This window comes from Diadema antillarum, unplaced genomic scaffold (genome assembly GCF_040938485.1).
Source record: "Diadema antillarum isolate AM-2024a unplaced genomic scaffold, OU_Dant_1.0 seq00000244_RagTag, whole genome shotgun sequence".
NCBI classification, from domain to species: domain Eukaryota; kingdom Metazoa; phylum Echinodermata; class Echinoidea; order Diadematoida; family Diadematidae; genus Diadema; species Diadema antillarum.
Genome location: NW_027271288.1, coordinates 772,086 through 784,334, shown reverse-complemented (window position 1 = coordinate 784,334; position 12,249 = coordinate 772,086).

Sequence of the window (12,249 nt, the reverse complement as noted above, 5' to 3'; positions counted from 1 at the left end):
CGCACAAACCACTGTCCTCTTCCACTTCACTTTGATGTTTCAACACTTAAACGTTAAGAAGACCGTATAGGCCTACAATACAGGCAGCCTATATTTTTACAATCAAATTATCGCATCATCCTTTCTCCCACAGTGTCGATTAAAATGGGGCAAAACTATACGAACATCTCTTCGGACTCTTCAGACTGAACTCACGTTAAACAGGTCTGGAAGAATAAGACTATCCCACGTACGAGGTACAATCTGACAACCTTTCCTACAAGTTCACTTTTGCGTTTTACTTGTAAAACTTGTACTTTTTACTTTTACTTGTTTCAGTTAATGTGCCGTATCGTAAAAATCATGTTCATTGTAAAGGGTATATTTGTCGTATTTCTTGGTTCAGGGTAAGGGAATATGAATAAAACATTTTTCATTTGATACACCTAGGCCTAGATGTACATGTAAGCATGCATGCATAAAATACTGTTACTTTTATGATTACCTACTTTCATTTCTATCGTTTCTTTGTCTTTCCGTTCTCTCCTTCCTTTCCCTTATCTTTCTCTTCCATCTTTTCCAGTGAACTCCTTCTATCGCTTACTTTCCTTTCTAATCTTTGTTTTGGTTTTCTGCAAGATGCAGGCCTCTTTTATGCTCGTACTCTATGTCTTTTCAAAATTCTTGGGAGTTTTATTAGGTGACAAGACACTTGCTTTCGCGACAATAATTGTTCCGGTCTATTAGTGTTGATAAGACTTATAGGGTTAGGGTTGTTAGGGGTTTTAGGATTTGATGTGAGGATTAGGATCAGGATTAGGGTTAGAATTACGTTTGTGAGTTGTGAGTTTGGTTTAGTGCGCAGATATGTCATAGGAAGAGTTGTTGCAGGAGCAAAATGTCATGGAATAAGTTTTATTATGTGTTATACTGACAACGCACTTATTTTCACGTCTTTCTAATCTCTTTTACGCTACTATGTTGTTTGTTTGTTTGTTTGGGTTTTGTTGTTGTTGGGTTTTTTTATGTGCACTACCGGTAATATTATTTTCTATAATTCTTTTCTATCCTTTATGTGTAAAGCTCTTATACATTATGCTTGACAAAAGAATATCAAATTGGATTGTGCCTATAAGATAAGTCGCATGAATGAAAATGAAAATAGTGCAGTTGTAGTTCAGCCAAGTAGAGAGCGTAGACAGATTTCCATTCCTTTACACTTTCATCCAAGGCCGTGGGCTAGAAATGTTCTTGCGCACTATCATACTCTTCCTTTACCTAAAATATCATACACGTGTATGTGTATACTATTACATTTACTGGATGATTACGCCCTTTTAGCAGGGCACAATTCCGGTGCACTGTTTCTGGCGTGTAGTGTTTATCCTGCATCGAGGCAATTCCTGAGAATTCCATGGGGCAATTATACAGCAGAAGAGAAGGTTGACATGGTGGGGACCGGGTGGGAAAAGAAAGCAATGGAGGAGGGGATAGTAGAAGGATAGCTCGTTGAATAAATCACGCAGAATAATCACTTTGTCAGTGGGAGTGAAAACCACTTTTGGTGGCTCGTCATATTTGGAGCAAACCAGACTACAACGTCATCCCTTGAACTTGCACCGCCATCAAGTTTAACTGACTGCCTGCCCTTGAGTTTTATAGGCAAGTATTCACTAAATGCATGTATCGGATTCATGGTCATCAACTTGTCTGTTCGCAATTAATGTACGAAGACACTTGTCGGGGACAATGCATGAAATTATGTACAGGTATTTTAGATTACTTGTCATTTTGCTAGCCTTATACAAGTCCCTGTCATTTGGAACGCTGCATCTGTAATATAATTGTCTTGCCCGACACAAATTGTCCTTGAATTAAAAAAAAAACCCACAAAAAACAAGCGTTGATATCGTTGAGTTTCAATTATTTATATGAATTATGCAGTTGAGCATTCCATATTATGAAGACGTTCTTGCAGAGGAAACGTCATGTCATGAACTCCCTGACGTAGACTAATAGTAAAATGAGGTAATTATCGTCCCCAGACAAGTAATTTCACCGTTCAAAAGAAGTGAGCACTTCACTTTCAGGCATTATGCGAATGACAAAAATAATTATGTAGCCTACTCGTTGATGGGGTACATTTTGAAATATTAAAACTATTAAAGCACTTCACCATGTGACACCATTGGACAGCACAGGAAAAATATTTTTTAGATCAATTGAGCAAAAAAAAAAAGAAAAAAAAAGAAAAAAAAGAAGAGATTCAACCAAAAAGAGATCCGTCTTTATGTACAAAGCAAGGATGCGTTGCGTCCTTTCAAAATCCCAGCTCTACAGCTTTCGAGAAAAGCACAGCACCACAACACTCATGCATGCTCTTGAATTTTATTGATAAAGAGTAGCACTCACTTTTTTTGATCGGTATCTTCCTTGACCTCTTCGAGGCCTTGGACACCATGAATTATACTTTTATTGCTTCAGTTTCTATTCAACTTCATTGCTCAACTTCTGTATACGCTGGAAGACCACGTTGAGTGGGTCGGGGTTATCTAACTAATCGTAACATGATGTTTCTTCAAACAGTCACAACTCTCTCTGATGCGTGCCACAGGGTAACCTATTAGACCCGCTGTTGTTTATTTGGGGTCATCCCACTAGACCGACACCCACGAGTCATACAGCCCACGAGTTCGACATTGAAAAAAGGTCCATGAGTCATACAGCTCACGAGTCATACAGCCCATGAGTTCGACACTAGGCAAATAAAGCCCACGAGTTCGACACTAGGCAAAAACAGCCCACGAGTTCGACAGATACGGTACAACATGTGTCGGTCTCGTGCACGGGCCTTGTTAGCTTAGTGTCGAACTAATGGGCTGTATGACTTGTGAGCTGTATGACTCGTGGGCTGTATGACTCGTGGGTGTCGGTCTCGTGACGTGCAACCGTTTATTTATGTCAGTTCATGCTTGTAAATCATCTGTTAAAGGTCCAGTTTACCTTTGGGAGCAGTGATTTTAAAAATGTTTAAGATATCACATTTGATGCATATGTGTAGGTCTGTTGTATCACAAAACATCCTACCATATAAAATTTTCGCAATAAAGCCTAAAATATAAGGAGATATCAGTATTTTCTCAGCAAACCGTAACTGTAGACGGTTTAATCTGGAAGCATTCTTATTTTAACTATTGTTCACATTTTGTGTATCTAACAATACTTAACATCGATCATACGGATTCATTTTTTTTTTTCTATCCCAAACTCACATTTTAGAACTATTTTGAAGTACTAATGCTGGGTTTTCGTTTCATCTGCGAATGGTAAATTATGCCTTTAAAATGTGCTATCATTCATACTCTCCCGCCTACGACTCAAATTGTTCTCTCTTGAAGACCAAAATACTCTTGTGCACACAATTAACATGACGTATTCAAGTCGATAAAAGTAAATAAAACCACTACGTATTATGCTTTTTAGTGACACATAACAGATTTGAGTATGAATATTCGTTTGGTGATACGTACTGTTGGAGAAAGTGTTTCACAAATAAATTTCTTGGAGTTACTGCAGATAACATACTTCCTTGGAATGTCGTATTGGTGACATTTGCAAAATTATTTCCCGAAAATTATTGTATATTCTCTTATACTCATTGTTTACATTGTGTTCGTCCCTGACTACCTCACCTCAAGTACGGAATTTTAGTGCGGGTGAAATACGCTTCCAGCATTATTGATTATGTTTTACTGCTGCAAAAGAGGGCAATACCATAACTTATAATTCCGTTCAATGTTCGCATTCAGCCTCTTTGGTTTTTTTTTTCCAAGATTCTGAAAATTGTGTTTTTTCAATAAGATTCTGAAAATCGAAGACGTGTCTCTATTTCAGTTAGGGCAATCAAAACAATAACTCTCTCCGGTCTATTTTTCTTTATTCTTTGCTTTCCCGTAAAGACATAGCAAAAATATCCAACCAGCTATACAACCAAAATAATTTTATTTACCTTTGCTAAGAACCATGCCAGCTCAGCAGACATTATGTATAGAGGTAAACGATTCTCTCCCCAAGAACGTACATCAAAAGTGCACCTTCATTGTCTTCGTTCGAGAATAGATTGAAATTATTCCTTTGAAGTCTTGTGATGCAACATAAATATGTAACTTTGTTTATCGAAGAATCAATTTCGTAAGCACGGCATTATTGTTTCTTCTCATGTTGCATCAGCTGAACATATCAAATGACATCCCGTATTGATTTTTACTGCCTATACGCCAAGTGCTTCAAAGAGCGGATTGTAATTTCCGTTTCCAGTAGTTCTCTGTGCCATGTTTGTATAGTCGTTTTATGCTGTCATGGATATATACTGTCCTGGGGGCATTTCACTATAAAAGCGTTCTGCCAGATATATATATATATATATATGTAAAATTATATATATTATGTTTTATTTTTTTTTATTTCTGACAAACTGTAACAAGCTATCGACATCCTTGCACCTGATCGGCTGAGAGAAAATTTGTCCAAAACGCTTTTTGGAAATGCCCCCGTTCTGTGTCATCGTCTCTGCAAGCTTTGATGTATGCTTCTTCTTTTTTCAACATGAATGTTCATTTCCTCGATTCTAATTTCTGTTTCTAACTTACGTTCTTGTATTCTTATCTTTTTATTCCTTTTGTTCCCTCCTCTCTCATTCTTCCCCAGCACTCCTTGCAGTTAGAGGCTTTTCACCTTTTATTTCACCTTTTTAACCACATTTTTCAAGCATAGCCCTTTGAGTGGGTACCTCCATTTTTGTGCCGAAAATATTAGCGTGTATGTTTTCTTTTATTGATCTTAGACAAATATACTGGTAGTTTTGTGTTTATCATTCAAGTGCACGTGGAATTTCAGTTGTATTACTTTGTATATTTTGTTTTAAAGAATAAAACTAGAACTATCAGTCAATGCAGTTAATACCCCCACCAAAAACTGAGAGCTGGCTCAACCAGCATTAATTTTGTATGATTTTGTATGTTTTTATTGAAAAAAAAAATCATTTTTAATTCATGAGAAATTCTACTATCACAACTATAGTTGTGATAGTAGATTTCTCATGAATGAATAATGAAGCATTCAAACCCTGGCCATTGTTCAGGACCATCGTCAGGGTGTTAACCACACACTCCCATACATACCCATTGACCCCAGTGCAAAGTGAAGTTTTGTACAGAGGGTTGAAAATAGAGCAAAATCTGGAACCTAACTGTGAAATTAATTATGGATTCATGAGACTGATTTATGCTTTCATATTTAAACCACCTCCACCAAAACTGTACACTATTCAGCTATCACTCATATCAATGACAGTGTTATCTAACATATCGTTTTTGAATTACTGAAGAATCAAAAGTGGGAAATGTTTTTTGTAATAGCTAGTACCTTTGATAGCGGTCACACTTGCCAAATTTAGGGTCAATTGCTCAAAAAATGAGAGAGTACTTTGATCCATAATATTTTGTAACATTTTTATGAAAATTGCCATGGCAACGCATTATGCGATCTTGACAAAAAAAAAAGGAGTTTAGTTCATTTGTCTATGATAGCGGTCACTTATGCCAGATTGGGGGTCAATTGTTAAAAAACTGAGGGAGCTAGGTCAATAAACATATTTCTGCAGGATTTGTAGAAAAACTGCTGTTAACGAAAAAGCCGTCTTGCACAACTACACATTACACTGATCGCATGTGCCAATCTTAAGCTGAATTGCTTTAAAATTGAGAGACAAATTCGATCCACAACATTTTTTGATTTTCACAAAAATTCGTCGCTGTCATGGCAACGCATTACGGGATACTGATGAAAAAGGTGTCTTGCACATCTACACGTGTACCTTTTATAGCGTTCACACATGCTAAATTTGATGTCAATTGCTCGAAAATTGAGAGAGCAGTTCGAGCCACAAATTTTGCAACCTACCGACAGACCGACTGCCTGCCCGTCCGCCCGACCAACTTCCCGCCCGACCGACTATCCGGCAACCCGACCTCAGAGCGATTCCTATAAACCCCCCCCCCCACCCCCCCCCCCCCCCCCCCCCCCACACACACACAGAGTATGTGTGGGTGGTGGTAATACAATGTATATATGTTTCAATTGAATATTGAAGTAATTTGATATTTTTGATGTCTATTGTTATTCTTAACTCTCCAAATTACTCAGGAAAAAACTTTTTTTTTCTCGAAATTCTAAATTTTTGCATTTCGATTACCACTTGTAAATTTAGCAAACACGATGTCTTGTGTATATTTTTGACATTTAATCAAAAAGTGGGAAATGCATACGTAAATTACAAATTAATATTCTCTCGCAAAAGTAAACTGAATTTTTCTTCTTCCTCTTTGTATCCAGATTCTCATTTCTTTGTTTCTATTATGTAATCTCTTTGTTTTTAAATCCTGTGTTTCATTGACTTGTTATGAAGAATAGTAAGATGTTTACAACAGCCCAAAATATCATGTTATCTGAGGACACACAGAAAAAAAAAAATTCTCCTGACACTTCCTCAAAAACCCACACACCATACACACAAAAATAAGCTATTTGACACCATCATTTTAGATTGGTCACAAATATGTGTTTATTCATTGAAAACCTTATTCCAAATAAGTTCCTAATTGTATAAGCACGAGATGTGAATAAACAATAGGCACATAATTTCTGCATGAGATCTTTTTGTGTAAAAAGTGATGCGTTTTGGGGATTAATTAGGGTACAAAATAGAAATCTGCAAGTTTGTTTAATTTTTCTTTTGAGAGCTGTAACCTAGGTTTCTCAACACATTAGTGAGAGTAATTTCAGTGCTGGGTGGTAGAAAGCTCAGTGGACAGGTGCACCATGTATTCTTTCTACGGTATATGTTTGGCCCTACAAAGGGCCTATCCAGTCCCGACATTTTGGCAAGCATGAACATTGAGAAAGGCAACAACATGCTTGCTGAAACGTCGGGACTGAGTATAGGCCCTTTTCAGGGCCAAACACATACCCTAGAAAGAAGACATGGTGCACCATTAAGCCTTCTACCACACGTAACGATCTACTGCCACGGAAGCCTTCAGAGATTTCAATTTTAGTGCTGTATGGAAGTAAATTTTGTTGCAACAATGAGCTCAGTGGTGCAGCAGCATCAAAACATTAGAGCTCTTCAAGCACACTACACCAGCGATCTCAGTCTCACACCCACAAAGCAGCACTGCATTATGCATTGTCAGCCCACCAAAGAAGTAAAATGAGAAATCATGGGACGAGTTCGTGGGCTGAAATGATCCCATTCTGAATTACTGTTCAAAGTTGTAATAGCATATGCGATAACTCCCTCCCTCCCCCCCCCCCCCGAAAACAAAACAAAAACAGATAAAAAGGAATTATAAATAAAGTATTTTTTGTGATTATTATAGCAATTATTAAAAAAAATAAAAAAATACCATAACATGGATAAGTTGGCAAAGGGGTCATTATAACCGACTGCTAAAATTTAGCTGCCATCATGGCAATGTGAACCTGTACATTTTTCAAACACAAGATGGCGCTACATAATGTCGTACCCTGAGAGCTAACAGCACCCAGGTATGGTTTGATATCACATTAACAATATTCGGAAAAAGAAAATCATCTGAAATACTCATTTGAAAGACTCAAGAATTGTTTTTGCGTTAGGTTTGTTTTTGTTCTTGAACGAGACATATGGCCAATGTTAATGATAATTGTACTAAAAGAGTATTCCTTGTACATCCTTTCGACAAGTTACTAGAACTTAATGTACAGCATACCGGTACTCAAAGAATGATAAAACTACATCATAAGATTTTGTGCAATATTCTTTAATGCTTAATTCAGTTTGTGGATGTATTATTTATTTTGTAATATGCAAGTATCATTATTCATCCTGAAACCAAAGGCACTTTTATTGTGAAGGACAAATCGCTACTGACTTGAGAATAAAGGGAAGCAGTTCCAAAGATTGAAAAAAAAAATCATTTTTTTTGCTGTCAAATGTACAACATAAATGTACATACCTCAACGGTGGCTGTGTTATTTCATTTCAGTAATAATGTGTTGGCTTACACTGTGCAGGTCATACAAAAAAAAAAAGAAAGAAAAAGAAGAATTTGGCACTATACTGATCTCTAACCTACCATAATTTTTGTTCACATTCTCTCAGTAATCACATGTGTTGAGAAAATTGACATTAACTGCATACTCTGAAATTGTATTTCAATAGTGAAGTGGCAATGTTTAAGTCATGATAAAAAGGGAAAAATTAGATGCAATAATTCAATGCCTCTTGCGAAGAGACTCTGCTTAGCTCAGCCTGCATGACTATATTACGGTGTCATACATTGCCAATGCTTGCACCCTCATAAACGTTAAAGGGACTGTACAGTACTGGTTGAGGTGAGGATTCAGGTTTATAACACTCGTAAGTGAGATAATGAGAAACCTCCTATGAAATATGAAAGAGTGTGTAATTTTAAGAAGGATTCAATGTTTATTTGATGAAAATGGGTGTAATGAAAGCTGATTTGATATTCATTTCAGTAATGTGATTTGTTTTAAGAAGCCTTAAAATGACCTAATTTGTCACAACAGAAATATCTCCTTGAGTCTGAGGATCAGACTACTGATAGATATATGTATATAGGCAAGGTGCACACAGTACAGGCTATATGTGGACCTTGAATCCTATTGACCTTGGTCTTTGGTGACAGCGCCATCTCTTGTGCAACTAAAGTGACTGATAAAGAGTCAGTACTGGAGATGGAGTTGTGGAGCAAATTCATCTTAAATCTTGAGCATCCTGACTTGGGTTGTTCTTAAAGGACAAGTTCACCTTCATAAACATAAGGATTGAGAAAATGCAACAATATTAGTAGAACACATCAGTGAAAGTTTGAGGAAAATTGGACAATCGATGCAAAAGTTGTGAATTTTTTAAATTTTTGTGTTGGAACCGCTGGATGAGGAGACTACTACAGCTTGTGAGTCATATGCGTACAACAGTATAAAGAAAATGTAAAAGAAAATTCAACATATTTTCACTTTTTTCGCATAATAAAAGAGCACTTGACTTGCCTCTTTCTAAAGGCAGGGGGAATAATATTACTCATAACATTTGTCGGTAACGAGTCAGGGGAATGTGTACTTTTTTCAAAAGATGGAATTTTGTGAAATTCTCTTTATATTTTCCTTATATTGTTGTACGCATTTGACATCTAAGTTATTCATACACTGCAGTAGTCTTCTCATCCAGCGGGTACTGCACAAAAACTTCAAAAATTCATAACTTTTGAACGGATTGTCTGATTTTCCTCAAACTTTCAATGATGTGTTCTACTAATATTGCTACATTCTCTCAATCCTTATGTTTATGAAGGTGAACTTGTCCTTTAAAAGGAGATGTTTGGAGGTAAAGAGGTCAGTTGAAACATTCATTCATGTTTGATTAAGAAATATGAAAGTATAAGCCAGATATAAGCAATTCTATTTTGATTTTGGCACATTGAAATTGCTTAGGTAATGCAGGTAATGTAGGTGAAAGTACATAGCCTATTATAGTAATGTACAGAATGTGCAATGTGTCAATGCATATAAGTTAAACCTGTTGAGAATGCTTCAATGTAACTGAGTATGTATGAAATGATAAAACATGATGCATTCATTAGCTAGAGGTTATGTGCTGGCATCCAGAGCATAAGCACAGGTTTGATTTAGACCCGAGTTGCACATTCCAATGATGAATAGCACTTCTCAGTGCTGTAGTACTGTACAGGATTATGCAAATTAAGTATGAATGTCATTCACATTCAGATCAGATAGGCCTTTGTTTACTGCAGTGAAAGACTTCAGCCAGTGTCATCATAGGCCATGCTTGAATGTGTTGGGATCTTCTATGTTATCAGACAAGGTAAATTTCAGGAAATGGAAGATGCTTGCTTAAAGCAAGCCTTTTATATGTCATCTGAGCTGAGCCTTAGATTTATGAGGTTGATTTATCAGAATAATTTGGCTATAAACTCAAAGCTGATAAGGACATGAAAGATTAATTATCCAAATATGTAATGCCTTGTACTTATGACTTTCCTGTCTGTTTGAACCTACAGTTTTCAAGGAGTTTGAGGAATTGAGGCATTTAAGAAACTTACCACAGAAAGTATGAAAGGAATTCTTGGGTTTAGCGAACACAGTTTGTACAGCTCTTGACAAGATGACGTCTTTACAGAAATTCTCATGGACACATAGTGTAATCAAACTCTACTGAGTCGCATAAAGGTTGATTGACTGTAACCATGAAATTATTGTCTGATGTCAAGATACTGCAACACCGTGGATTCAAACCTTCAAATAAGACAAATAACGAAACATCATCGAATCTCAAATTCCCGTCGAAGCCTTTGTTTTTATTCATGGTGCTCTTCAACTTTTCTGCAGTTACAATGGGTTTTCAAATGGCTGAGATATCCAAAAAAGTGAAAATAATAAAAGGTGACAGGCCACGCCTTTCATTAGGATCTCTTTGTTTCACCTTGTTTTTGGATATCTCAGCCATTCCAAAACCGATTTTCATCAAATAAACTTTTGATACCACTTAGAATTGCATGCCGTTTGACATCTCATAGAGTGGTTTCAGATTACCTCGCAAAACGTTAAATGCTAAATCCTCGCCTCAACCAGAACTGTACACACCCATTAAGGTCCTGGACTTTGGATCTTTGATAACAAGCTGAATTATTTTGCAGAAGTCATGATGAAAATCCGCAGAAAAGTGGGAGACAGAATCACTATAGTGCATGTACCACACGTATGTACAACTTGTGCATGTCTGCTGCACACTCTGCACCGCACCAAAGCAGTAACAAAATGCACAACACCAAAAATGTGACCTCCAAGTGTAGTGCATGGGTACTCAACCAGTTGAGGATGGGCTGATTTTGCTACAACATGTATTTTCCATAGACACATGCCCAAGTACGGTATACTTGGGCCTCGTCCTCAACAGGTTAAGATCACCTCATTAGTATTGCACCTAGCATACAGACCCAGTTATCAGAGTCAAAATGTTTAAATGTATATGGGATAGGGAGAACTGTTCCAGTAGAGCAATCATAGCCTATTAGCCTAAGGAAATATCATTTAAGATATTTGAAATCATCTTCCAGTTAACTTGATTCCATCCAGACTCTGAAATCCAAATAGACTTTGTGAACAACACATTGAGTGTCCATACACATTGGAATAATAAAGATAAAACAAGATATAATTCATGAAGTACTGACTGGTACACAACATACAGCTTCAAGGCACCACACTTGGCTTGGAGTATGAAGGAAAACCTCCCCACCAATGAAAGATCCTACTGACCCTGTGTCTGTAAAGCCTGTAGAAATATCTGCCTTCCAGGTTTACTGACTGTTAAACTATCCGCTACAGCTGTATTTCTATTTGCAATTAATGATGGGAAAATTTGTGATGTGTCATCATGATAGCCATATGTGACTGTGCACCACAAAATGAACAAAAAGTCGCACACAGTGATTTTGTGTGAGGACTGAAAATAGGTGAAATGGGTCAAACTGACCAATCTTGAGTTTTTTATATTTTCTGAAAGAGCAAGTCTTTTTCTATATCATATTAAAGTTTGGGATCATAAAACAAACAGGAACTTGTGTTTTCAGCAGTTTTCTTGAACACTTTTTAGTGGAATAGTGTGATTAATTGTTTCTCATAGAACCCTCTTCCCATTTCTCAAAAACCCTGTCCATACACTTCACTTTCAACTCCAATAACTTTAAAGAGAATGATGCAACTGCATTGAAAGTTGGAATTAATCATGTACAGAATGTGCTAATGAAGCATGCTCAATTTCAGCTTAATCTAATCATCCCTTCATTGTTGTTGTTCCAGTGGTCAACATCCTGCTTTTGTTCAATTCATCCCACAGCTAGCATAGCTTGGTAAAGATTAAGCGCTTGAATACACCCTGTACTTCAGAGCCTGTTTTCTCAGTTCACACTTTCCAGAGTGTGTCCTTTCTTTCCAATATTTAGACAGGTTAGGAGAGTCCATTTGGATTGAGTTATGCATCATTTTAAAGCTTAAAGTCTGCTCTTTCAGAAGCTACTCTTAACTAAAAATCCATGTCTGGCGACTTTTTGTTTGTTTTGTGGTGCAGGGTCACATATAATGTTGGGAAAATCTTCTTTTCTTTTTTTACAGATAATATGAATTTGT